Source organism: Pseudophryne corroboree, unplaced genomic scaffold (genome assembly GCF_028390025.1).
Source record: "Pseudophryne corroboree isolate aPseCor3 unplaced genomic scaffold, aPseCor3.hap2 scaffold_129, whole genome shotgun sequence".
Classification (NCBI taxonomy): domain Eukaryota; kingdom Metazoa; phylum Chordata; class Amphibia; order Anura; family Myobatrachidae; genus Pseudophryne; species Pseudophryne corroboree.
The window spans coordinates 685,001-711,972 of record NW_026967915.1 but is presented as its reverse complement, the minus strand read 5'-3'; the positions used below and the strand labels follow the sequence as shown (position 1 = coordinate 711,972).

The following is a 26,972-nucleotide window of genomic DNA, read 5'->3' as shown; positions in this document are numbered from 1 at the left end:
TATCCTTGTTTCAACTGTACAACAGTCTTGTAGTGTTTAGATTGCAAAAACATGACCACAGAAGCTAAAAATGACATTTATTATAACATTGTTGTGGGTTTTTTGTTTACTTTTCTATTACTGTGGAAAGCTTATTCAAGTGCCATCTGGCCTGCATGATCCTTTGTTGCTCATCATTCATCACCAAAAATGATTTTCTTTTTAAATTCTTATGACTGTACTGATTGTATTGAATAAAATCCACATCTAGCATAACTGTTTTATGCTGCAAAGTGCTCCAGTGGTGCAATTGGACAGCGCGTGGTACTTATAAGACAGTATCTGTTGAGCAATGTCAAGGTTGTGAATTCAAGTCTCACCTGAAGCAGTTTTGTTTACAGTTTTTTTCCTTTTTCTTATGTCATTAGTCATTGATTATAATCTTCAACCTTAATATTTAATATGATATTACAAAGGATGGAAGAAAGAAAGAAAGAAAGAAAGAAAGAAAGAAAGAAAGAAAGAAAGAAAGAAAGAAAGAAAGAAAGAAAGAAAGAAAAAACACAAATATGATTGTAAATTTAAGTTGTCAGCACACATCTGCTTTGGTTCAAATGCACTGCATATCTTCCTTCAGTCAGCCAACAAAACAGCAATTGAAAAGATTAACACACTGTTGGTAAAGCAGTTGCATCAAATAGTTTTTTTTGCAATAGAGCATGATAATCCATACTGACAGCTCTGGATAGTACCAGCACATTTCTTGCTGGACTTGGTAATGCAAAGAACACAGTAAACAGCTTCACTTTATGTCAAAAATAAATAATTGACTATTAAAAACCTATCAGTCTTGATTGAGAAAGTCAGTAAGCCCCAGTGGCCTAATGGATATGGCACTGGCCTCCTAAGCCAGGGATTGTGGGTTCAAGTCCCATCTGGGGTGGAACTCATTAAAGCAGCTGTGTCGTCACTAGAGTTGATACTTTGTCCTTGCTTCAACTGTACAACAGTCTTGTAGTGTTTAGATTGCAAAAACATGACCACAGAAGCTAAAAATGACATTTATTATAACATTGTTGTGGTTTTTTTGTTTACTTTTCTATCACTGTGGAAAGCTTATTCAAGTGCCATCTGGCATGCATGATCCTTTGTTGCTCATCATTCATCACCAAAAATGATTTTCTTTTTAAATTCTTATGACTGTACTGATTGTATTGAATCAAATCCACATCTAGCATAACTGTTTTATGCTGCACAGTGCTCCAGTGGTGCAATTGGACAGCGCGTGGTACTTATAAGACAGTATCTGTTGAGCAATGTCAAGGTTGTGAATTCAAGTCTCACCTGAAGCAGTTTTGTTTACAGTTTTTTTCCTTTTTCTTATGTCATTAGTCATTGATTATAATCTTCTACCTTAATATTTAATATGATATTACAAAGGATGGAAGAAAGAAAGAAAGAAAGAAAGAAAGAAAGAAAGAAAAAACACAAATATGATTGTAAATTTAAGTTGTCAGCACACATCTGCTTTGGTTCAAATGCACTGCATATCTTCCTTCAGTCAGCCAACAAAACAGCAATTGAAAAGATTAACACACTGTTGGTAAAGCAGTTGCATCAAATAGTTTTTTTGCAATAGAGCATGATAATCCATACTGACAGCTCTGGATAGTACCAGCACATTTCTTGCTGGACTTGGTAATGCAAAGAACACAGTAAACAGCTTCACTTTTTCTCAAAAATAAATAATTGACTATTAAAAACCTATCAGTCTTGATTCAGAAAGTCAGTAAGCCCCAGTGGCCTAATGGATAAGGCACTGGCCTCCTAAGCCAGGGATTGTGGGTTCAAGTCCCATCTGGGGTGGAACTCATTAAAGCAGCTGTGTCGTCACTAGAGTTGATACTTTATCCTTGCTTCAACTGTACAACAGTCTTGTAGTGTTTAGATTGCAAAAACATGACCACAGAAGCTAAAAATGACATTTATTATAACATTGTTGTGGGTTTTTTGTTTACTTTTCAATCACTGTGAAAAGCTTATTCAAGTGCCATCTGGCATGCATGATCCTTTGTTGCTCATCATTCATCACCAAAAATGATTTTCTTTTTAAATTCTTATGACTGTACTGATTGTATTGAATAAAATCCACATCTAGCATAACTGTTTTATGCTGCACAGTGCTCCAGTGGTGCAATTGGACAGCGTGTGGTACTTATAATACAGTATCTGTTGAGCAATGTCAAGGTTGTGAATTCAAGTCTCACCTGAAGCAGTTTTGTTTACAGTTTTTTTCCTTTTTCTTATGTCATTAGTCATTGATTATAATCTTCTACCTTAATATTTAATATGATATTACAAAGGATGGGAGAAAGAAAGAAAGAGAGAAAGAAAGAAAGAAAGAAAGAAAGAAAGAAAGAAAGAAAGAAAGAAAGAAAGAAAGAAAGAAAGAACACAAACATGATTGTGAATTTAAGTTGTCAGCACACATCTGCTTTGGTTCAAATGCACTGCATATCTTCCTTCAGTCAGCCAACAAAACAGCAATTGACAAGATTAACACACTGTTGGTAAAGCAGTTGCATCAAATAGTTTTTTTGCAATAGAGCATGATAATCCATACTGACAGCTCTGGATAGTACCAGCACATTTCTTGCTGGACTTGGTAATGCAAAGAACACAGTAAACAGCTTCACTTTTTCTCAAAAATAAATAATTGACTATTAAAAACCTATCAGTCTTGAATGAGAAAGTCAGTAAGCCCCAGTGGCCTAATGGATAAGGCACTGGCCTCCTAAGCCAGGGATTGTGGGTTCAAGTCCCATCTGGGGTGGAACTCATTAAAGCAGCTTTGTCGTCACTAGAGTTGATACTTTATCCTTGCTTCAACTGTACAACAGTCTTGTAGTGTTTAGATTGCAAAAACATGACCACAGAAGCTAAAAATGACATTTATTATAACATTGTTGTGGTTTTTTTGTTTACTTTTCTATCACTGTGAAAAGCTTATTCAAGTGCCATCTGGCATGCATGATCCTTTGTTGCTCATCATTCATCACCAAAAATGATTTTCTTTTTAAATTCTTATGACTGTACTGATTGTATTGAATAAAATCCACATCTAGCATAACTGTTTTATGCTGCACAGTGCTCCAGTGGTGCAATTGGACAGCGTGTGGTACTTATAAGACAGTATCTGTTGAGCAATGTCAAGGTTGTGAATTCAAGTCTCACCTGAAGCAGTTTTGTTTACAGTTTTTTTTCCTTTTTCTTATGTCATTAGTCATTGATTATAATCTTCTACCTTAATATTTAATATGATATTACAAAGGATGGAAGAAAGAAAGAAAGAAAGAAAGAAAGAAAGAAAGAAAGAAAGAAAGAAAGAAAGAAAGAAAAAACACAAATATGATTGTAAATTTAAGTTGTCAGCACACATCTGCTTTGGTTCAAATGCACTGCATATCTTCCTTCAGTCAGCCAACAAAACAGCAATTGAAAAGATTAACACACTGTTGGTAAAGCAGTTGCATCAAATAGTTTTTTTGCAATAGAGCATGATAATCCATACTGACAGCTTTGGATAGTACCAGCACATTTCTTGCTGGACTTGGTAATGCAAAGAACACAGTAAACAGCTTCACTTTTTCTGAAAAATAAATAATTGACTATTAAAAACATATCAGTCTTGAATGAGAATGTCAGTAAGCCCCAGTGGCCTAATGGATAAGGCACTGTCCTCCTAAGCCAGGGATTGTTGGTTCAAGTCCCATCTGGGGTGGAACTCATTAAAGCAGCTTTGTTGTCACTAGAGTTGATATTTTATCCTTGCTTCAACTGTACAACAGTCTTGTAGTGTTTAGATTGCAAAAACATGACCACAGAAGCTAAAAATGACATTTATTATAACATTGTTGTGGTTTTTTTGTTTACTTTTCTATCACTGTGGAAAGCTTATTCAAGTGCCATCTGGCATGAATGATCCTTTGTTGCTCATCATTCATCACCAAAAATGATTTTCTTTTTAAATTCTTATGACTGTACTGATTGTATTGAATAAAATCCACATCCAGCATAACTGTTTTATGCTGCAAAGTGCTCCAGTGGTGCAATTGGACAGCGCGTGGTACTTATAAGACAGTATCTGTTGAGCAATGTCAAGGTTGTGAATTCAAGTCTCACCTGAAGCAGTTTTGTTTACAGTTTTTTTCCTTTTTCTTATGTCATTAGTCATTGATTATAATCTTCTACCTTAATATTTAATATGATATTACAAAGGATGGAAGAAAGAAAGAAAGAAAGAAAGAAAGAAAGAAAGAAAGAAAGAAAGAAAGAAAGAAAGAAAGAAAGAAAAAACACAAATATGATTGTAAATTTAAGTTGTCAGCACACATCTGCTTTGGTTCAAATGCACTGCATATCTTCCTTCAGTCAGCCAACAAAACAGCAATTGAAAAGATTAACACACTGTTGGTAAAGCAGTTGCATCAAATAGTTTTTTTGCAATAGAGCATGATAATCCATAATGACAGCTCTGGATAGTACCAGCACATTTCTTGCTGGACTTGGTAATGCAAAGAACACAGTAAACAGCTTCACTTTTTCTCAAAAATAAATAATTGACTATTAAAAACCTATCAGTCTTGATTCAGAAAGTCAGTAAGCCCCAGTGGCCTAATGGATAAGGCACTGGCCTCCTAAGCCAGGGATTGTGGGTTCAAGTCCCATCTGGGGTGGAACTCATTAAAGCAGCTTTGTCGTCACTAGAGTTGATACTTTATCCTTGCTTCAACTGTACAACAGTCTTGTAGTGTTTAGATTGCAAAAACATGACCACAGAAGCGAAAAATGACATTTATTATAACATTGTTGTGGGTTTTTTGTTTACTTTTCTATCACTGTGGAAAGCTTATTCAAGTGCCATCTGGCATGCATGATCCTTTGTTGCTCATCATTCATCACCAAAAATGATTTTCTTTTTAAATTCTTATGACTGTACTGATTGTATTGAATAAAATCCACATCTAGCATAACTGTTTTATGCTGCACAGTGCTCCAGTGGTGCAATTGGACAGCGCGTGGTACTTATAAGACAGTATCTGTTGAGCAATGTCAAGGTTGTGAATTCAAGTCTCACCTGAAGCAGTTTTGTTTACAGTTTTTTTCCTTTTTCTTATGTCATTAGTCATTGATTATAATCTTCTACCTTAATATTTAATATGATATTACAAAGGATGGGAGAAAGAAAGAAAGAGAGAAAGAAAGAAAGAAAGAAAGAAAGAAAGAAAGAAAGAAAGAAAGAAAGAAAGAAAGAAAGAAAGAAAGAAAGAAAGAAAAAACACAAATATGATTGTAAATTTAAGTTGTCAGCACACATCTGCTTTGGTTCAAATGCACTGCATATCTTCCTTCAGTCAGCCAACAAAACAGCAATTGAAAAGATTAACACACTGTTGGTAAAGCAGTTGCATCAAATAGTTTTTTTGCAATAGAGCATGATAATCCATACTGACAGCTCTGGATAGTACCAGCACATTTCTTGCTGGACTTGGTAATGCAAAGAACACAGTAAACAGCTTCACTTTTTCTGAAAAATAAATAATTGACTATTAAAAACATATCAGTCTTAAATGAGAATGTCAGTAAGCCCCAGTGGCCTAATGGATAAGGCACTGTCCTCCTAAGCCAGGGATTGTTGGTTCAAGTCCCATCTGGGGTGGAACTCATTAAAGCAGCTGTGTCGTCACTAGAGTTGATACTTTATCCTTGCTTCAACTGTACAACAGTCTTGTAGTGTTTAGATTGCAAAAACATGACCACAGAAGCTAAAAATGACATTTATTATAACATTGTTGTGGGTTTTTTGTTTACTTTTCTATCACTGTGAAAAGCTTATTCAAGTGCCATCTGGCATGCATGATCCTTTGTTGCTCATCATTCATCACCAAAAATGATTTTCTTTTTAAATTCTTATGACTGTACTGATTGTATTGAATAAAATCCACATCTAGCATAACTGTTTTATGCTGCACAGTGCTCCAGTGGTGCAATTGGACAGCGCGTGGTACTTATAAGACATTATCTGTTGAGCAATGTCAAGGTTGTGAATTCAAGTCTCACCTGAAGCAGTTTTGTTTACAGTTTTTTTCCTTTTTCTTATGTCATTAGTCATTGATTATAATCTTCTACCTTAATATTTAATATGATATTACAAAGAATGGAAGAAAGAAAGAAAGAAAGAAAGAAAGAAAGAAAGAAAGAAAGAAAGAAAGAAAGAAAGAAAGAAAGAAAGAAAGAAAGAAACGCAAATATGATTGTGAATTTAAGTTGTCAGCACACATCTGCTTTGGTTCAAATGCACTGCATATCTTCCTTCAGTCAGCCAACAAAACAGCAATTGAAAAGATTAACACACTGTTGGTAAAGCAGTTGCATCAAATAGATTTTTTGCAATATAGCATGATAATCCATACTGACAGCTCTGGATAGTACCAGCACATTTCTTGCTGGACTTGGTAATGCAAAGAACACAGTAAACAGCTTCACTTTTTCTCAAAAATAAATAATTGACTATTAAAAACCTATCAGTCTTGAATGAGAAAGTCAGTAAGCCCCGGTGGCCTAATGGATAAGGCACTGGTCTCCTAAGCCAGGGATTTTGGGTTCAAGTCCCATCTGGGGTGGAACTCATTAAAGCAGCTGTGTCGTCACTAGAGTTGATGTTTTATCCTTGCTTCAACTGTACAACAGTCTTGTAGTGTTTAGATTGCAAAAACATGACCACAGAAGCTAAAAATGACATTTATTATAACATTGTTGTGGTTTTTTTGTTTACTTTTCTATCACTGTGGAAAGCTTATTCAAGTGCCATCTGGCATGCATGATCCTTTGTTGCTCATCATTCATCACCAAAAATGATTTTCTTTTTAAATTCTTATGACTGTACTGATTGTATTGAATAAAATCCACATCTAGCATAACTGTTTTATGCTGCAAAGTGCTCCAGTGGTGCAATTGGACAGCGCGTGGTACTTATAAGACAGTATCTGTTGAGCAATGTCAAGGTTGTGAATTCAAGTCTCACCCAAAGCAGTTTTGTTTACAGTTTTATTCCTTTTTCTTATGTCGTTAGTCATTGATTATAATCTTCTACCTTAATATTTAATATGATATTACAAAGGATGGAAGAAAGAAAGAAAGAAAGAAAGAAAGAAAGAAAAAAAAGAAAGAAAGAAAGAAAGAAAAAGAAAGAAAGAAAGAAAAAACACAAATATGATTGTGAATTTAAGTTGTCAGCACACATCTGCTTTGGTTCAAATGCACTGCATATCTTCCTTCAGTCAGCCAACAAAACAGCAATTGAAAAGATTAACACACTGTTGGTAAAGCAGTTGCATCAAATAGATTTTTTTGCAATATAGCATGATAATCCATACTGACAGCTCTGGATAGTACCAGCACATTTCTTGCTGGACTTGGTAATGCAAAGAACACAGTAAACAGCTTCACTTTTTCTCAAAAATAAATAATTGACTATTAAAAACCTATCAGAATTAAAAGCGAAAGTCAGTAAGCCCCAGTGGCCTAATGGATAAGGCACTGGCCTCCTAAGCAAGGGATTGTGGGTTCAAGTCCCATCAGGGGTGAAACTCATTAAAGCAGCTGTGTCGTCACTAGAGTTGATACTTTATCCTTGCTTCAACTGTACAACAGTCTTGTAGTGTTTAGATTGCAAAAACATGACCACAGAAGCTAAAAATGACATTTGTTATAACATTGTTGTGGTTTTTTGTTTACTTTTCTATCACTGTGAAAAGCTTATTCAAGTGCCATCTGGCATGCATGATCCTTTGTTGCTCATCATTCATCACCAAAAATGATTTTCTTTTTAAATTCTTATGACTGTACTGATTGTATTGAATAAAATCCACATCTAGCATAACTGTTTTATGCTGCACAGTGCTCCAGTGGTGCAATTGGACAGCGCGTGGTACTTATAAGACAGTATCTGTTGAGCAATGTCAAGGTTGTGAATTCAAGTCTCACCTGAAGCAGTTTTGTTTACAGTTTTTTTCCTTTTGCTTATGTCATTAGTCATTGATTATAATCTTCTACCTTAATATTTAATATGATATTACAAAGGATGGAAGAAAGAAAGAAAGAAAGAAAGAAAGAAAGAAAGAAAGAAAGAAAGAAAGAAAGAAAGAAAGAAAGAAAGAAAGAAAGAAAGAAAGAAAAAACACAAATATGATTGTGAATTTAAGTTGTCAGCACACATCTGCTTTGGTTCAAATGCACTGCATATCTTCCTTCAGTCAGCCAACAAAACAGCAATTGAAAAGATTAACACACTGTTGGTAAAGCAGTTGCATCAAATAGATTTTTTGCAATATAGCATGATAATCCATACTGACAGCTCTGGATAGTACCAGCACATTTCTTGCTGGACTTGGTAATGCAAAGAACACAGTAAACAGCTTCACTTTTTCTCAAAAATAAATAATTGTCTATTAAAAACCTATCAGTCTTGAATGAGAAAGTCAGTAAGCCCCGGTGGCCTAATGGATAAGGCACTGGTCTCCTAAGCCAGGGATTTTGGGTTCAAGTCCCATCTGGGGTGGAACTCATTAAAGCAGCTGTGTCGTCACTAGAGTTGATGTTTTATCCTTGCTTCAACTGTACAACAGTCTTGTAGTGTTTAGATTGCAAAAACATGACCACAGAAGCTAAAAATGACATTTATTATAACATTGTTGTGGTTTTTTTGTTTACTTTTCTATCACTGTGGAAAGCTTATTCAAGTGCCATCTGGCATGCATGATCCTTTGTTGCTCATCATTCATCACCAAAAATGATTTTCTTTTTAAATTCTTATGACTGTACTGATTGTATTGAATAAAATCCACATCTAGCATAACTGTTTTATGCTGCAAAGTGCTCCAGTGGTGCAATTGGACAGCGCGTGGTACTTATAAGACAGTATCTGTTGAGCAATGTCAAGGTTGTGAATTCAAGTCTCACCCAAAGCAGTTTTGTTTACAGTTTTTTTCCTTTTTCTTATGTCGTTAGTCATTGATTATAATCTTCTACCTTAATATTTAATATGATATTACAAAGGATGGAAGAAAGAAAGAAAGAAAGAAAGAAAGAAAGAAAGAAAGAAAGAAAGAAAGAAAAAGAAAGAAAGAAAGAAAAAACACAAATATGATTGTGAATTTAAGTTGTCAGCACACATCTGCTTTGGTTCAAATGCACTGCATATCTTCCTTCAGTCAGCCAACAAAACAGCAATTGAAAAGATTAACACACTGTTGGTAAAGCAGTTGCATCAAATAGTTTTTTTGCAATAGAGCATGATAATCTATACTGACAGCTCTGGATAGTACCAGCACATTTCTTGCTGGACTTGGTAATGCAAAGAACACAGTAAACAGCTTCACTTTTTCTCAAAAATAAATAATTGACTATTAAAAACCTATCAGTCTTGAATGAGAAAGTCAGTAAGCCCCAGTGGCCTAATGGATAAGGCACTTGCCTCCTAAGCCAGGGATTGTGGGTTCAAGTCCCATCTGGGGTGGAACTCATTAAAGCAGCTGTGTCGTCACTAGAGTTGATACTTTATCCTTGCTTCAACTGTACAATGGTCTTGTAGTGTTTAGATTGCAAAAACATGACCACAGAAGCTAAAAATGACATTTATTATAACATTGTTGTGGTTTTTTTGTTTACTTTTCTATCACTGTGAAAAGCTTATTCAAGTGCCATCTGGCATGCATGATCCTTTGTTGCTCATCATTCATCACCAAAAATGATTTTCTTTTTAAATTCTTATGACTGTACTGATTGTATTGAATAAAATCCACATCTAGCATAACTGTTTTATGCTGCACAGTGCTCCAGTGGTGCAATTGGACAGCGTGTGGTACTTATAAGACAGTATCTGTTGAGCAATGTCAAGGTTGTGAATTCAAGCCTCACCTGAAGCAGTTTTGTTTACAGTTTTTTTCCTTTTTCTTATGTCATTAGTCATTGATTATAATCTTCTACCTTAATATTTAATATGATATTACAAAGGATGGAAGAAAGAAAGAAAGAAAGAAAGAAAGAAAGAAAGAAAGAAAGAAAGAAAAAACACAAATATGATTGTAAATTTAAGTTGTCAGCACACATCTGCTTTGGTTCAAATGCACTGCATATCTTCCTTCAGTCAGCCAACAAAACAGCAATTGAAAAGATTAACACACTGTTGGTAAAGCAGTTGCATCAAATAGTTTTTTTGCAATAGAGCATGATAATCCATACTGACAGCTCTGGATAGTACCAGCACATTTCTTGCTGGACTTGGTAATGCAAAGAACACAGTAAACAGCTTCACTTTTTCTCAAAAATAAATAATTGACTATTAAAAACCTATCAGTCTTGATTGAGAAAGTCAGTAAGCCCCAGTGGCCTAATGGATAAGGCACTGGCCTCCTAAGCCAGGGATTGTGGGTTCAAGTCCCATCTGGTGTGGAACTCATTAAAGCAGCTGTGTCGTCACTAGAGTTGATATTTTATCCTTGCTTCAACTGTACAACAGTCTTGTAGTGTTTAGATTGCAAAAACATGACCACAGAAGCTAAAAATGACATTTATTATAACATTGTTGTGGGTTTTTTGTTTACTTTTCTATCACTGTGAAAAGCTTATTCAAGTGCCATCTGGCATGCATGATCCTTTGTTGCTCATCATTCATCACCAAAAATGATTTTCTTTTTAAATTCTTATGACTGTACTGATTGTATTGAATAAAATCCACATCTAGCATAACTGTTTTATGCTGCACAGTGCTCCAGTGGTGCAATTGGACAGCGTGTGGTACTTATAAGACAGTATCTGTTGAGCAATGTCAAGGTTGTGAATTCAAGTCTCACCTGAAGCAGTTTTGTTTACAGTTTTTTTCCTTTTTCTTATGTCATTAGTCATTGATTATAATCTTCTACCTTAATATTTAATATGATATTACAAAGGATGGAAGAAAGAAAGAAAGAAAGAAAGAAAGAAAGAAAGAAAGAAAGAAAGAAAGAAAGAAAGAAAGAAAGAAAGAAAGAAAGAAAGAAAGAAAGAAAGAAAGAACACAAATATGATTGTGAATTTAAGTTGTCAGCACACATCTGCTTTGGTTCAAATGCACTGCATATCTTCCTTCAGTCAGCCAACAAAACAGCAATTGAAAAGATTAACACACTGTTGGTAAAGCAGTTGCATCAAATAGATTTTTTTGCAAGATAGCATGATAATCCATACTGACAGCTCTGGATAGTACCAGCACATTTCTTACTGGACTTGGTAATGCAAAGAACACAGTAAACAGCTTCACTTTTTCTCAAAAATAAATAATTGACTATTAAAAACCTATCAGTCTTGAATGAGAAAGTCAGTAAGCCCCAGTGGCATAATGGATAAGGCACTGGCCTCTTAAGCCAGGAATTGTGGGTTCAAGTCCCATCAGGGGTGGAACTCATTAAAGCAGCTGTGTCGTCACTAGAGTTGATATTTTATCCTTGCTTCAACTGTACAACAGTCTTGTAGTGTTTAGATTGCAAAAACATGACCACAGAAGCTAAAAATGACATTTATTATAACATTGTTGTGGTTTTTTTGTTTACTTTTCTATCACTGTGGAAAGCTTATTCAAGTGCCATCTGGCATGCATGATCTTTTGTTGCTCATCATTCATCACCAAAAATGATTTTCTTTTTAAATTCTTATGACTGTACTGATTGTATTGAATAAAATCCACATCTAGAATAACTGTTTTATGCTGCAAAGTGCTCCAGTGGTGCAATTGGACAGCGCGTGGTACTTATAAGACAGTATCTGTTGAGCAATGTCAAGGTTGTGAATTCAAGTCTCACCTGAAGCAGTTTTGTTTACAGTTTTTTTCCTTTTTCTTATGTCGTTAGTCATTGATTATAATCTTCTACCTTAATATTTAATATGATATTACAAAGGATGGAAGAAAGAAAGAAAGAAAGAAAGCAAGAAAGAAAGAAAGAAAGAAAGAAAGAAAGAAAGAAAGAAAGAAAGAAAGAAAGAATGAAAGAAAGAAAGAAAGAAAGAAGAAAAAAAGAAAGAAAAAACACAAATATGATTGTAAATTTAAGTTGTCAGCACACATCTGCTTTGGTTCAAAAGCACTGCATATCTTCCTTCAGTCAGCCAACAAAACAGCAATTGAAAAGATTAACACACTGTTGGTAAAGCAGTTGCATCAAATAGTTTTTTTGCAATAGAGCATGATAATCCATACTGACAGCTCGGGATAGTACCAGCACATTTTTGCTGGACTTGGTAATGCAAATAACACAGTAAACAGCTTCACTTTTTCTCAAAAATAAATAATTGACTATTAAAAACCTATCAGTCTTGAATGAGAAAGTCAGTAAGCCCCAGTGGCCTAATGCATAAGGCACTGGCCTCCTAAGCCAGGGATCGTGGGTTCAAGTCCCATCTGGGGTGGAACTCATTAAAGCAGCTGTGTCGTCACTAGAGTTGATGTTTTATCCTTGCTTCAACTGTACAACAGTCTTGTAGTGTTTAGATTGCAAAAACATGACCACAGAAGCTAAAAATAACATTGTTGTGGGTTTTTTGTTTACTTTTCTATCACTGTGAAAAGCTTATTCAAGTGCCATCTGGCATGCATGATCCTTTGTTGCTCATCATTCATCACCAAAAATGATTTTCTTTTTAAATTCTTATGACTGTACTGATTGTATTGAATAAAATCTACATCTAGCATAACTGTTTTATGCTGCACAGTGCTCCAGTGGTGCAATTGGACAGCGCGTGGTACTTATAAGACAGTATCTGTTGAGCAATGTCAAGGTTGTGAATTCAAGTCTCACCTGAAGCAGTTTTGTTTACAGTTTTTTTCCTTTTTCTTATGTCATTAGTCATTGATTATAATCTTCTACCTTAATATTTAATATGATATTACAAAGGATGGAAGGAAGAAAGAAAGAAAGAAAGAAAGAAAGAAAGAAAGAAAGAAAGAAAGAAAGAAAGAAAGAAAGAAAGAAAGAAAGAAAGAAAGAAAAAACACAAACATGATTGTGAATTTAAGTTGTCAGCACACATCTGCTTTGGTTCAAATGCACTGCATATCTTCCTTCAGTCAGCCAACAAAACAGCAATTGAAAAGATTAACACACTGTTGGTAAAGCAGTTGCATCAAATAGTTTTTTTGCAATAGAGCATGATAATCCATACTGACAGCTCTGGATAGTACCAGCACATTTCTTGCTGGACTTGGTAATGCAAAGAACACAGTAAACAGCTTCACTTTTTCTCAAAAATAAATAATTGACTATTAAAAACCTATCAGAATTGAAAGAGAAAGTCAGTAAGCCCCAGTGGCCTAATGGATAAGGCACTGGCCTCCTAAGCCAGGGATTGTGGGTTCAAGTCCCATCTGGGGTGAAACTCATTAAAGCAGCTGTGTCATCACTAGAGTTGATACTTTATCCTTGCTTCAACTGTACAACAGTCTTGTAGTGTTTAGATTGCAAAAACATGACCACAGAAGCTAAAAATGACATTTGTTATAACGTTGTTGTGGTTTTTTTGTTTACTTTTCTATCACTGTGAAAAGCTTATTCAAGTGCCATCTGGCATGCATGATCCTTTGTTGCTCATCATTCATCACCAAAAATGATTTTCTTTTTAAATTCTTATGACTGTACTGATTGTATTGAATAAAATCCACATCTAGCATAACTGTTTTATGCTGCACAGTGCTCCAGTGGTGCAATTGGACAGCGTGTGGTACTTATAAGACAGTATCTGTTGAACAATGTCAAGGTTGTGAATTCAAGTCTCACCTGAAGCAGTTTTGTTTACAGTTTTTTTCCTTTTTCTTATGTCATTAGTCATTGATTATAATCTTCTACCTTAATATTTAATATGATATTACAAAGGATGGAAGAAAGAAAGAAAGAAAGAAAGAAAGAAAGAAAGAAAGAAAGAAAGAAAGAAAGAAAGAAAGAAAGAAAGAAAGAAAGAAAGAAAGAAAAAACACAAATATGATTGTGAATTTAAGTTGTCAGCACACATCTGCTTTGGTTCAAATGCACTGCATATCTTCCTTCAGTCAGCCAACAAAACAGCAATTGAAAAGATTAACACACTGTTGGTAAAGCAGTTGCATCAAATAGATTTTTTGCAATATAGCATGATAATCCATACTGACAGCTCTGGATAGTACCAGCACATTTCTTGCTGGACTTGGTAATGCAAAGAACACAGTAAACAGCTTCACTTTTTCTCAAAAATAAATAATTGACTATTAAAAACCTATCAGTCTTGAATGAGAAAGTCAGTAAGCCCCGGTGGCCTAATGGATAAGGCACTGGTCTCCTAAACCAGGGATTTTGGGTTCAAGTCCCATCTGGGGTGGAACTCATTAAAGCAGCTGTGTCGTCACTAGAGTTGATGTTTTATCCTTGCTTCAACTGTACAACAGTCTTGTAGTGTTTAGATTGCAAAAACATGACCACAGAAGCTAAAAATGACATTTATTATAACATTGTTGTGGTTTTTTTGTTTACTTTTCTATCACTGTGGAAAGCTTATTCAAGTGCCATCTGGCATGCATGATCCTTTGTTGCTCATCATTCATCACCAAAAATGATTTTCTTTTTAAATTCTTATGACTGTACTGATTGTATTGAATAAAATCCACATCTAGCATAACTGTTTTATGCTGCAAAGTGCTCCAGTGGTGCAATTGGACAGCGCGTGGTACTTATAAGACAGTATCTGTTGAGCAATGTCAAGGTTGTGAATTCAAGTCTCACCCAAAGCAGTTTTGTTTACAGTTTTATTCCTTTTTCTTATGTCGTTAGTCATTGATTATAATCTTCTACCTTAATATTTAATATGATATTACAAAGGATGGAAGAAAGAAAGAAAGAAAGAAAGAAAGAAAGAAAGAAAAAGAAAGAAAGAAAAAACACAAATATGATTGTGAATTTAAGTTGTCAGCACACATCTGCTTTGGTTCAAATGCACTGCATATCTTCCTTCAGTCAGCCAACAAAACAGCAATTGAAAAGATTAACACACTGTTGGTAAAGCAGTTGCATCAAATAGATTTTTTTGCAATATAGCATGATAATCCATACTGACAGCTCTGGATAGTACCAGCACATTTCTTGCTGGACTTGGTAATGCAAAGAACACAGTAAACAGCTTCACTTTTTCTCAAAAATAAATAATTGACTATTAAAAACCTATCAGAATTAAAAGAGAAAGTCAGTAAGCCCCAGTGGCCTAATGGATAAGGCACTGGCCTCCTAAGCCAGGGATTGTGGGTTCAAGTCCCATCAGGGGTGAAACTCATTAAAGCAGCTGTGTCGTCACTAGAGTTGATACTTTATCCTTGCTTCAACTGTACAACAGTCTTGTAGTGTTTAGATTGCAAAAACATGACCACAGAAGCTAAAAATGACATTTGTTATAACATTGTTGTGGTTTTTTTGTTTACTTTTCTATCACTGTGAAAAGCTTATTCAAGTGCCATCTGGCATGCATGATCCTTTGTTGCTCATCATTCATCACCAAAAATTATTTTCTTTTTAAATTCTTATGACTGTACTGATTGTATTGAATAAAATCCACATCTAGCATAACTGTTTTATGCTGCACAGTGCTCCAGTGGTGCAATTGGACAGCGCGTGGTACTTATAAGACAGTATCTGTTGAGCAATGTCAAGGTTGTGAATTCAAGTCTCACCTGAAGCAGTTTTGTTTACAGTTTTTTTCCTTTTTCTTATGTCATTAGTCATTGATTATAATCTTCTACCTTAATATTTAATATGATATTACAAAGGATGGAAGAAAGAGAGAAAGAAAGAAAGAAAGAAAGAAAGAAAGAAAGAAAGAAAGAAAGAAAGAAAGAAAGAAAGAAAGAAAGAAAGAAAGAAAGAAAAAACACAAATATGATTGTGAATTTAAGTTGTCAGCACACATCTGCTTTGGTTCAAATGCACTGCATATCTTCCTTCAGTCAGCCAACAAAACAGCAATTGAAAAGATTAACACACTGTTGGTAAAGCAGTTGCATCAAATAGATTTTTTTGCAATATAGCATGATAATCCATACTGACAGCTCTGGATAGTACCAGCAGATTTCTTGCTGGACTTGGTAATGCAAAGAACACAGTAAACAGCTTCACTTTTTCTCAAAAATAAATAATTGACTATTTAAACCTATCAGTCTTGAGTGAGAAAGTCAGTAATCCCCAGTGGCATAATGGATAAGGCACTAGCCTCCTAAGCCAGGGATTGTGGATTCAAGTCCCATCTGGGGTGGAACTCATTAAAGCAGCTGTGTCATCACTAGAGTTGATGTTTTATCCTTGCTTGAACTGTACAACAGTCTTGTAGTGTTTAGATTGCAAAAACATGACCACAGAAGCTAAAAATGACATTTATTATAACATTGTTGTGGTTTTTTTGTTTACTTTTCTATCACTGTGGAAAGCTTATTCAAGTGCCATCTGGCATGCATGATCCTTTGTTGCTCATCATTCATCACCAAAAATGATTTTCTTTTTTAATTCTTATGACTGTACTGATTGTATTGAATAAAATCCACATCTAGCATAACTGTTTTATGCTGCAAAGTGCTCCAGTGGTGCAATTGGACAGCGCGTGGTACTTATAAGACAGTATCTGTTGAGCAATGTCAAGGTTGTGAATTCAAGTCTCACCTGAAGCAGTTTTGTTTACAGTTTTTTTCCTTTTTCTTATGTCATTAGTCATTGATTATAATCTTCTACCTTAATATTTAATATGATATTACAAAGGATGGAAGAAAAAAAGAAAGAAAGAAAGAAAGAAAGAAAGAAAGAAAGAAAGAAAGAAAGAAAGAAAGAAAGAAAGAAAGAAAAAACACAAACATGATTGTGAATTTAAGTTGTCAGCACACATCTGCTTTGGTTCAAATGCACTGCATATCTTCCTTCAGTCAGCCAACAAAACAGCAATTGAAAAGATTAACACACTGTTGGTAAAGCAGTTGCATCAAATAGTTTTTTTGCAATAGAGCATGATAATCCATACTGACAGCTCTGGATAGTACCAGCACATTTCTTGCTGGACTTGGTAATGCAAAGAACACAGTAAACAGCTTCACTTTTTCTCAAAAATAAATAATTGACTATTAAAAACCTATCAGTCTTGAATGAGAAAGTCAGTAAGCCCCAGCTGCCTAATGGATAAGGCACTGGCCTCCTAAGCTAGCGATTGTGGGATCAAGTCCCATCTGGGGTGGAACTCATTAAATCAGCTGTGTCGTCACTAGAGTTGATACTTTATCCTTGCTTCAACTGTACAACAGTCTTGTAGTGTTTAGATTGCAAAAACATGACCACAGAAGCTAAAAATGACATTTATTATAACATTGTTGTGGGTTTTTTGTTTACTTTTCTATCACTGTGAAAAGCTAATTCAAGTGCCATCTGGCATGCATGATCCTTTGTTGCTCATCATTCATCACCAAAAATGATTTTCTTTTTAAATTCTTATGACTGTACTGATTGTATTGAATAAAATCCACATCTAGCATAACTGTTTTATGCTGCACAGTGCTCCAGTGGTGCAATTGGACAGCGCGTGGTACTTATAAGACAGTATCTGTTGAGCAATGTCAAGGTTGTGAATTCAAGTCTCACCTGAAGCAGTTTTGTTTACAGTTTTTTTCCTTTTTCTTATGTCATTAGTCATTGATTATAATCTTCTACCTTAATATTTAATATGATATTACAAAGGATGGAAGAAAGAAAGAAAGAAAGAAAGAAAGAAAGAAAGAAAGAAAGAAAGATAGAAAGAAAGAAAGAAAGAAAGAAAGAAAGAAAGAAAGAAAGAAAGAAAGAAAGAAAGAAAGAAAAAACACAAATATGATTGTAAATTTAAGTTGTCAGCACACATCTGCTTTGGTTCAAATGCACTGCATATCTTCCTTCAGTCAGCCAACAAAACAGCAATTGAAAAGATTAACACACTGTTGGTAAAGCAGTTGCATCAAATAGTTTTTTTGCAATAGAGCATGATAATCCATACTGACAGCTCTGGATAGTACCAGCACATTTCTTGCTGGACTTGGTAATGCAAAGAACACAGTAAACAGCTTCACTTTTTCTCAAAAATAAATAATTGACTATTAAAAACATATCAGTCTTGAATGAGAAAGTCAGTAAGCCCCAGTGGCCTAATGGATAAGGCACTGGCCTCCTAAGCCAGGGATTGTGGGTTCAAGTCCCATCTGGGGTGGAACTCATTAAAGCAGCTGTGTTGTCACTAGAGTTGATACTTTATCGTTGCTTCAACTGTACAACAGTCTTGTAGTGTTTAGATTGCAAAAACATGACCACAGAAGCGAAAAATGACATTTATTATAACATTGTTGTGGGTTTTTTGTTTACTTTTCTATCACTGTGAAAAGCTTATTCAAGTGCCATCTGGCATGCATGATCCTTTGTTGCTCATCATTCATCACCAAAAATGATTTTCTTTTTAAATTCTTATGACTGTACTGATTGTATTGAATAAAATCCACATCTAGCATAACTGTTTTATGCTGCACAGTGCTCCAGTGGTGCAATTGGACAGCGCGTGGTACTTATAAGACAGTATCTGTTGAGCAATGTCAAGGTTGTGAATTCAAGTCTCACCTGAAGCAGTTTTGTTTACAGTTTTTTTTCCTTTTTCTTATGTCATTAGTCATTGATTATAATCTTCTACCTTAATATTTAATATGATATTACAAAGGATGAAAGAAAGAAAGAAAGAAAGAAAGAAAGAAAGAAAGAAAGAAAGAAAGAAAGAAAGAAAGAAAGAAAGAAAGAAAGAAAGAAAAAACACAAATATGATTGTGAATTTAAGTTGTCAGCACACATCTGCTTTGGTTCAAATGCACTGCATATCTTCCTTCAGTGAGCCAACAAAACAGCAATTGAAAAGATTAACACACTGTTGGTAAAGCAGTTGCATCAAATAGATTTTTTGCAATATAGCATGATAATCCATACTGACAGCTCTGGATAGTACCAGCACATTTCTTGCTGGACTTGGTAATGCAAAGAACACAGTAAACAGCTTCACTTTTTCTCAAAAATAAATAATTGACTATTAAAAACCTATCAGTCTTGAATGAGAAAGTCAGTAAGCCCCAGTGGCCTAATGGATAAGGCACTGGCCTCCTAAGCCAGGGATTGTGGGTTCAAGTCCCATCTGGTGTGGAACTCATTAAAGCAGCTGTGTCGTCACTAGAGTTTATATTTTATCCTTGCTTCAACTGTACAACAGTCTTGTAGTGTTTAGATTGCAAAAACATGACCACAGAAGCTAAAAATGACATTTATTATAACATTGTTGTGGTTTTTTTGTTTACTTTTCTATCACTGTGGAAAGCTTATTCAAGTGCCATCTGGCATGCATGATCCTTTGTTGCTCATCATTCATCACCAAAAATGATTTTCTTTTTAAATTCTTATGACTGTACTGATTGTATTGAATCAAATCCACATCTAGCATAACTGTGTTATGCTGCACAGTGCTCCAGTGGTGCAATTGGACAGCGCGTGGTACTTATAAGACAGTATCTGTTGAGCAATGTCAAGGTTGTGAATTCAAGTCTCACCTGAAGCAGTTTTGTTTACAGTTTTTTTCCTTTTTCTTATGTCATTAGTCATTGATTATAATCTTCTACCTTAATATTTAATATGATATTACAAAGGATGGAAGAAAGAAATAAAGAAAGAAAGAAAGAAAGAAAGAAAGAAAGAAAGAAAGAAAGAAAGAAAGAAAGAAAGAAAGAAAGAAAGAAAAAACACAAATATGATTGTAAATTTAAGTTGTCAGCACACATCTGCTTTGGTTCAAATGCACTGCATATCTTCCTTCAGTCAGCCAACAAAACAGCAATTGAAAAGATTAACACACTGTTGGTAAAGCAGTTGCATCAAATAGTTTTTTTGCAATAGAGCATGATAATCCATACTGACAGCTCTGGATAGTACCAGCACATTTCTTGCTGGACTTGGTAATGCAAAGAACACAGTAAACAGCTTCACTTTTTCTCAAAAATAAATAATTGACTATTAAAAACATATCAGTCTTGAATGAGAAAGTCAGTAAGCCCCAGTGGCCTAATGGATAAGGCACTGGCCTCCTAAGCCAGGGATTGTGGGTTCAAGTACCATCTGGGGTGGAACTCATTAAAGCAGCTGTGTCGTCACTAGAGTTGATACTTTATCCTTGCTTCAACTGTACAACAGTCTTGTAGAGTTTAGATTGCAAAAACATGACCACAGAAGCTAAAAATGACATTTATTATAACATTGTTGTGGGTTTTTTGTTTACTTTTCTATCACTGTGGAAAGCTTATTCAAGTGCCATCTGGCATGCATGATCCTTTGTTGCTCATCCTTCATCACCAAAAATGATTTTCTTTTTAAATTCTTATGACTGTACTGATTGTATTGAATCAAATCCACATCTAGCATAACTGTTTTATGCTGCACAGTGCTCCAGTCGTGCAATTGGACAGCGCGTGGTACTTATAAGACAGTATCTGTTGAGCAATGTCAAGGTTGTGAATTCAAGTCTCACCTGAAGCAGTTTTGTTTACAGTTTTTTTTCTTTTTCTTATGTCATTAGTCATTGATTATAATCTTCTACCTTAATATTTAATATGATATTACAAAGGATGGAAGAAAGAAAGAAAGAAAGAAAGAAAGAAAGAAAGAAAGAAAGAAAGAAAGAAAGAGAGAAAGAAAGAAAGAAAGAAAGAGAGAAAGAAAAAAAAGAAAGAAAGAAAGAACACAAATATGATTGTGAATTTAAGTTGTCAGCACACATCTGCTTTGGTTCAAATGCACTGCATATCTTCCTTCAGTCAGCCAACAAAACAGCAATTGAAAAGATTAACACACTGTTGGTAAAGCAGTTGCATCAAATAGATTTTTTGCAATATAGCATGATAATCCATACTGACAGCTCTGGATAGTACCAGCACATTTCTTGCTGGACTTGGTAATGCAAAGAACACAGTAAACAGCTTCACTTTTTCTCAAAAATAAATAATTGACTATTAAAAACCTATCAGTCTTGAATGAGAAAGTCAGTAAGCCCCAGTGGCCTAATGGATAAGGCACTGGCTTCCTAAGCCAGGGGTTGTGGGTTCAAGTCCCATCTGGGGTGGAACTCATTAAAGCAGCTGTGTCGTCACTAGAGTTGATATTTTATCCTTGCTTCAACTGTACAACAGTCTTGTAGTGTTTAGATTGCAAAAACATGACCACAGAAGCTAAAAATGACATTTATTATAACATTGTTGTGGTTTTTTTGTTTACTTTTCTATCACTGTGGAAAGCTTATTCAAGTGCCATCTGGCATGCATGATCCTTTGTTGCTCATCATTCATCACCAAAAATGATTTTCTTTTTAAATTCTTATGACTGTACTGATTGTATTGAATAAAATCCACATCTAGCATAACTGTTTTATGCTGCAAAGTGCTCCAGTGGTGCAATTGGACAGCGCGTGGTACTTATAAGACAGTATCTGTTGAGCAATGTCAAGGTTGTGAATTCAAGTCTCACCTGAAGCAGTTTTGTTTACAGTTTTTTTCCTTTTTCTTATGTCATTAGTCATTGATTATAATCTTCTACCTTAATATTTAATATGATATTACAAAGGATGGAAGAAAGAAAGAAAGAAAGAAAGAAAGAAAGAAAAAACACAAATATGATTGTAAATTTAAGTTGTCAGCACACATCTGCTTTGGTTCAAATGCACTGCATATCTTCCTTCAGTCAGCCAACAAAACAGCAATTGAAAAGATTAACACACTGTTGGTAAAGCAGTTGCATCAAATAGTTTTTTTGCAATAGAGCATGATAATCCATACTGACAGCTCTGGATAGTACCAGCACATTTCTTGCTGGACTTGGTAATGCAAAGAACACAGTAAACAGCTTCACTTTTTCTCAAAAATAAATAATTGACTATTAAAAACCTATCAGTCTTAAATGAGAAAGTCAGTTAGCCCCAGTGGCCTAATGGATAAGGCACTGGCCTCCTAAGCCAGGGATTGTGGGTTCAAGTCCCATCTGGGGTGGAACTCATTAAAGCAGCTGTGTCGTCACTAGAGTTGATATTTTATCCTTGCTTCAACTGTACAACAGTCTTGTAGTGTTTAGATTGCAAAAACATGACTACAGAAGCTAAAAATTACATTTATTATAACATTGTTGTGGTTTTTTTGTTTACTTTTCTATCACTGTGGAAAGCTTATTCAAGTGCCATCTGGCATGCATGATCCTTTGTTGCTCATCATTCATCACCAAAAATGATTTTCTTTTTAAATTCTTATGACTGTACTGATTGTATTGAATAAAATCCACATCTAGCATAACTGTTTTATGCTGCAAAGTGCTCCAGTAGTGCAATTGGACAGCGCGTGGTACTTATAAGACAGTATCTGTTGAGCAATGTCAAGGTTGTGAATTCAAGTCTCACCTGAAGCAGTTTTGTTTACAGTTTTTTTCCTTTTTCTTATGTCATTAGTCATTGATTATAATCTTCTACCTTAATATTTAATATGATATTACAAAGGATGGAAGAAAGAAATAAAGAAAGAAAGAAAGAAAGAAAGAAAGAAAGAAAGAAAGAAAGAAAGAAAGAAAGAAAAAACACAAATATGATTGTAAATTTAAGTTGTCAGCACACATCTGCTTTGGTTCAAATGCACTGCATATCTTCCTTCAGTCAGCCAACAAAACAGCAATTGAAAAGATTAACACACTGTTGGTAAAGCAGTTGCATCAAATAGTTTTTTTGCAATAGAGCATGATAATCCATACTGACAGCTCTGGATAGTACAAGCACATTTCTTGCTGGACTTGGTAATGCAAAGAACACAGTAAACAGCTTCACTTTTTCTCAAAAATAAATAATTGACTATTAAAAACATATCAGTCTTGAATGAGAAAGTCAGTAAGCCCCAGTGGCCTAATGGATAAGGCACTGGCCTCCTAAGCCAGGGATTGTGGGTTCAAGTACCATCTGGGGTGGAACTCATTAAAGCAGCTGTGTCGTCACTAGAGTTGATACTTTATCCTTGCTTCAACTGTACAACAGTCTTGTAGTGTTTAGATTGCAAAAACATGACCACAGAAGCTAAAAATGACATTTATTATAACATTGTTGTGGGTTTTTTGTTTACTTTTCTATCACTGTGAAAAGCTAATTGAAGTGCCATCTGGCATGCATGATCCTTTGTTGCTCATCCTTCATCACCAAAAATGATTTTCTTTTTAAATTCTTATGACTGTACTGATTGTATTGAATAAAATCCACATCTAGCATAACTGTTTTATGCTGCACAGTGCTCCAGTGGTGCAATTGGACAGCGCGTGGTACTTATAAGACAGTATCTGTTGAGCAATGTCAAGGTTGTGAATTCAAGTCTCACCTGAAGCAGTTTTGTTTACAGTTTTTTTCCTTTTTCTTATGTCATTAGTCATTGATTATAATCTTCTACCTTAATATTTAATATGATATTACAAAGGATGGAAGAAAGAATGAAAGAAAGAAAGAAAGAAAGAAAGAAAGAAAGAAAGAAAGAAAGAAAGAAAGAAAAAACACAAATATGATTGTGAATTTAAGTTGTCAGCACACATCTGCTTTGGTTCAAATGCACAGCATATCTTCCTTCAGTGAGCCAACAAAACAGCAATTGAAAAGATTAACACACTGTTGGTAAAGCAGTTGCATCAAATAGATTTTTTGCAATATAGCATGATAATCCATACTGACAGCTCTGGATAGTACCAGCACATTTCTTGCTGGACTTGGTAATGCAAAGAACACAGTAAACAGCTTCACTTTATGTCAAAAATAAATAATTGACTATTAAAAACCTATCAGTCTTGATTGAGAAAGTCAGTAAGCCCCAGTGGCCTAATGGATATGGCACTGGCCTCCTAAGCCAGGGATTGTGGGTTCAAGTCCCATCTGGGGTGGAACTCATTAAAGCAGCTGTGTCGTCACTAGAGTTGATACTTTGTCCTTGCTTCAACTGTACAACAGTCTTGTAGTGTTTAGATTGCAAAAACATGACCACAGAAGCTAAAAATGACATTTATTATAACATTGTTGTGGTTTTTTTGTTTACTTTTCTATCACTGTGGAAAGCTTATTCAAGTGCCATCTGGCATGCATGATCCTTTGTTGCTCATCATTCATCACCAAAAATGATTTTCTTTTTAAATTCTTATGACTGTACTGATTGTATTGAATAAAATCCACATCTAGCATAACTGTTTTATGCTGCAAAGTGCTCCAGTGGTGCAATTGGACAGCGCGTGGTACTTATAAGACAGTATCTGTTGAGCAATGTCAAGGTTGTGAATTCAAGTCTCACCTGAAGCAGTTTTGTTTACAGTTTTTTTCCTTTTTCTTATGTCATTAGTCATTGATTATAATCTTCTACCTTAATATTTAATATGATATTACAAAGGATGGAAGGAAGAAAGAAAGAAAGAAAGAAAGAAAGAAAGAAAGAAAGAAAGAAAGAAAGAAAGAAAAAACACAAACATGATTGTGAATTTAAGTTGTCAGCACACATCTGCTTTGGTTCAAATGCACTGCATATCTTCCTTCAGTCAGCCAACAAAACAGCAATTGAAAAGATTAACACACTGTTGGTAAAGCAGTTGCATCAAATAGTTTTTTTGCAATAGAGCATGATAATCCATACTGACAGCTCTGGATAGTACCAGCACATTTCTTGCTGGACTTGGTAATGCAAAGAACACAGTAAACAGCTTCACTTTTTCTCAAAAATAAATAATTGACTATTAAAAACATATCAGTCTTGAATGAGAAAGTCAGTAAGCCCCAGTGGCCTAATGGATAAGGCACTGGCCTCCTAAACCAGGGATTGGGGGTTCAAGTCCCATCTGGGGAGGAACTCATTAAAGCAGCTGTGTTGTCACTAGAGTTGATACTTTATCCTTGCTTCAACTGTACAACAGTCTTGTAGTGTTTAGATTGCAAAAACATGACCACAGAAGCTAAAAATGACATTTATTATAACATTGTTGTGGTTTTTTTGTTTACTTTTCTATCACTGTGAAAAGCTTATTCAAGTGCCATCTGGCATGCATGATCCTTTGTTGCTCATCATTCATCACCAAAAATGATTTTCTTTTTAAATTCTTATGACTGTACTGATTGTATTGAATAAAATCCACATCTAGCATAACTGTTTTATGCTGCACAGTGCGCCAGTGGTGCAATTGGACAGCGCGTGGTACTTATAAGACAGTATCTGTTGAGCAATGTCAAGGTTGTGAATTCAAGTCTCACCTGAAGCAGTTTTGTTTACAGTTTTTTTCCTTTTTCTTATGTCATTAGTCATTGATTATAATCTTCTACCTTAATATTTAATATGATATTACAAAGGATGGAAGAAAGAAAGAAAGAAAGAAAGAAAGAAAGAAAGAAAGAAAGAAAGAAAGAAAGAAAGAAAGAAAGAAAGAAAGAAAAAACACAAATATGATTGTAAATTCAAGTTGTCAGCACACATCTGCTTTGGTTCAAATGCACTGCATATCTTCCTTCAGTCAGCCAACAAAACAGCAATTGAAAAGATTAATACACTGTTGGTAAAGCAGTTGCATCAAATAGTTTTTTTGCAATAGAGCATGATAATCCATACTGACAGCTCTGGATAGTGCCAGCACATTTCTTGCTGGACTTGGTAATGCAAAGAACACAGTAAACAGCTTCACTTTTTCTCAAAAATAAATAATTGACTATTAAAAACATATCAGTCTTCAATGAGAAAGTCAGTAAGCCCCAGTGGCCTAATGGATAAGGCACTGGCCTCCTAAGCCAGGGATTGTGGGTTGAAGTCCCATCTGGTGTGGAACTCATTAAAGCAGCTGTGTCGTCACTAGAGTTGATATTTTATCCTTGCTTCAACTGTACAACAGTCTTGTAGTGTTTAGATTGCAAAAACATGACCACAGAAGCTAAAAATGACATTTATTATAACATTGTTGTGGTTTTTTTGTTTACTTTTCTATCACTGTGGAAAGCTTATTCAAGTGCCATCTGGCATGCATGATCCTTTGTTGCTCATCATTCATCACCAAAAATGATTTTCTTTTTAAATTCTTATGACTGTACTGATTGTATTGAATAAAATCCACATCTAGCATAACTGTTTTATGCTGCACAGTGCTCCAGTGGTGCAATTGGACAGCGTGTGGTACTTATAAGACAGTATCTGTTGAGCAATGTCAAGGTTGTGAATTCAAGTCTCACCTGAAGCAGTTTTGTTTACAGTTTTTTTCCTTTTTCTTATGTCATTAGTCATTGATTATAATCTTCTACCTTAATATTTAATATGATATTACAAAGGATGGAAGAAAGAAAGAAAGAAAGAAAGAAAGAAAGAAAGAAAGAAAGAAAGAAAGAAAGAAAGAAAGAAAGAAAGAAAGAAAGAAAGAAAGAAAGAAAGAAAGAAAGAAAGAAAGAAAGAACACAAATATGATTGTGAATTTAAGTTGTCAGCACACATCTGCTTTGGTTCAAATGCACTGCATATCTTCCTTCAGTCAGCCAACAAAACAGCAATTGAAAAGATTAACACACTGTTGGTAAAGCAGTTGCATCAAATAGATTTTTTTGCAAGATAGCATGATAATCCATACTGACAGCTCTGGATAGTACCAGCACATTTCTTACTGGACTTGGTAATGCAAAGAACACAGTAAACAGCTTCACTTTTTCTCAAAAATAAATAATTGACTATTAAAAACCTATCAGTCTTGAATGAGAAAGTCAGTAAGCCCAGTGGCATAATGGATAATGCACTGGCCTCTTAAGCCAGGAATTGTGGGTTCAAGTCCCATCAGGGGTGGAACTCATTA

At 35.0% G+C, this 26,972-nt stretch overlaps 19 non-coding genes across 19 annotated transcripts; all 19 read left to right on the top strand.

The window, feature by feature from the left end:
* The first annotated feature begins 849 nt into the window (after positions 1 to 849).
* On the top strand, positions 850 to 922 carry TRNAR-CCU (transfer RNA arginine (anticodon CCU)). Its single transcript has one exon. It is a non-coding gene; the product is annotated as a tRNA-Arg (tRNA).
* Positions 923 to 1,772: 850 nt separating this feature from the next.
* On the top strand, positions 1,773 to 1,845 carry TRNAR-CCU (transfer RNA arginine (anticodon CCU)). Its single transcript has one exon. It is a non-coding gene; the product is annotated as a tRNA-Arg (tRNA).
* Positions 1,846 to 2,739: 894 nt separating this feature from the next.
* TRNAR-CCU (transfer RNA arginine (anticodon CCU)) lies at positions 2,740 to 2,812 on the top strand. The gene has a single exon. It is a non-coding gene; the product is annotated as a tRNA-Arg (tRNA).
* Positions 2,813 to 4,642: 1,830 nt separating this feature from the next.
* Positions 4,643 to 4,715, top strand: TRNAR-CCU (transfer RNA arginine (anticodon CCU)). The gene has a single exon. It is a non-coding gene; the product is annotated as a tRNA-Arg (tRNA).
* Positions 4,716 to 6,589: 1,874 nt separating this feature from the next.
* On the top strand, positions 6,590 to 6,662 carry TRNAR-CCU (transfer RNA arginine (anticodon CCU)). The gene has a single exon. It is a non-coding gene; the product is annotated as a tRNA-Arg (tRNA).
* Positions 6,663 to 8,526: 1,864 nt separating this feature from the next.
* TRNAR-CCU (transfer RNA arginine (anticodon CCU)) lies at positions 8,527 to 8,599 on the top strand. Its single transcript has one exon. It is a non-coding gene; the product is annotated as a tRNA-Arg (tRNA).
* Positions 8,600 to 9,483: 884 nt separating this feature from the next.
* TRNAR-CCU (transfer RNA arginine (anticodon CCU)) lies at positions 9,484 to 9,556 on the top strand. Its single transcript has one exon. It is a non-coding gene; the product is annotated as a tRNA-Arg (tRNA).
* Positions 9,557 to 10,418: 862 nt separating this feature from the next.
* On the top strand, positions 10,419 to 10,491 carry TRNAR-CCU (transfer RNA arginine (anticodon CCU)). Its single transcript has one exon. It is a non-coding gene; the product is annotated as a tRNA-Arg (tRNA).
* Positions 10,492 to 12,407: 1,916 nt separating this feature from the next.
* On the top strand, positions 12,408 to 12,480 carry TRNAR-CCU (transfer RNA arginine (anticodon CCU)). The gene has a single exon. It is a non-coding gene; the product is annotated as a tRNA-Arg (tRNA).
* Positions 12,481 to 13,370: 890 nt separating this feature from the next.
* Positions 13,371 to 13,443, top strand: TRNAR-CCU (transfer RNA arginine (anticodon CCU)). The gene has a single exon. It is a non-coding gene; the product is annotated as a tRNA-Arg (tRNA).
* A 902-nt stretch (positions 13,444 to 14,345) lies between these two features.
* On the top strand, positions 14,346 to 14,418 carry TRNAR-CCU (transfer RNA arginine (anticodon CCU)). The gene has a single exon. It is a non-coding gene; the product is annotated as a tRNA-Arg (tRNA).
* Positions 14,419 to 15,283: 865 nt separating this feature from the next.
* TRNAR-CCU (transfer RNA arginine (anticodon CCU)) lies at positions 15,284 to 15,356 on the top strand. Its single transcript has one exon. It is a non-coding gene; the product is annotated as a tRNA-Arg (tRNA).
* A 2,868-nt stretch (positions 15,357 to 18,224) lies between these two features.
* TRNAR-CCU (transfer RNA arginine (anticodon CCU)) lies at positions 18,225 to 18,297 on the top strand. Its single transcript has one exon. It is a non-coding gene; the product is annotated as a tRNA-Arg (tRNA).
* Positions 18,298 to 19,192: 895 nt separating this feature from the next.
* On the top strand, positions 19,193 to 19,265 carry TRNAR-CCU (transfer RNA arginine (anticodon CCU)). Its single transcript has one exon. It is a non-coding gene; the product is annotated as a tRNA-Arg (tRNA).
* Positions 19,266 to 20,163: 898 nt separating this feature from the next.
* TRNAR-CCU (transfer RNA arginine (anticodon CCU)) lies at positions 20,164 to 20,236 on the top strand. The gene has a single exon. It is a non-coding gene; the product is annotated as a tRNA-Arg (tRNA).
* A 919-nt stretch (positions 20,237 to 21,155) lies between these two features.
* TRNAR-CCU (transfer RNA arginine (anticodon CCU)) lies at positions 21,156 to 21,228 on the top strand. The gene has a single exon. It is a non-coding gene; the product is annotated as a tRNA-Arg (tRNA).
* Positions 21,229 to 22,074: 846 nt separating this feature from the next.
* TRNAR-CCU (transfer RNA arginine (anticodon CCU)) lies at positions 22,075 to 22,147 on the top strand. The gene has a single exon. It is a non-coding gene; the product is annotated as a tRNA-Arg (tRNA).
* Positions 22,148 to 23,029: 882 nt separating this feature from the next.
* On the top strand, positions 23,030 to 23,102 carry TRNAR-CCU (transfer RNA arginine (anticodon CCU)). Its single transcript has one exon. It is a non-coding gene; the product is annotated as a tRNA-Arg (tRNA).
* An 878-nt stretch (positions 23,103 to 23,980) lies between these two features.
* Positions 23,981 to 24,053, top strand: TRNAR-CCU (transfer RNA arginine (anticodon CCU)). The gene has a single exon. It is a non-coding gene; the product is annotated as a tRNA-Arg (tRNA).
* Positions 24,054 to 26,972: the final 2,919 nt, after the last annotated feature.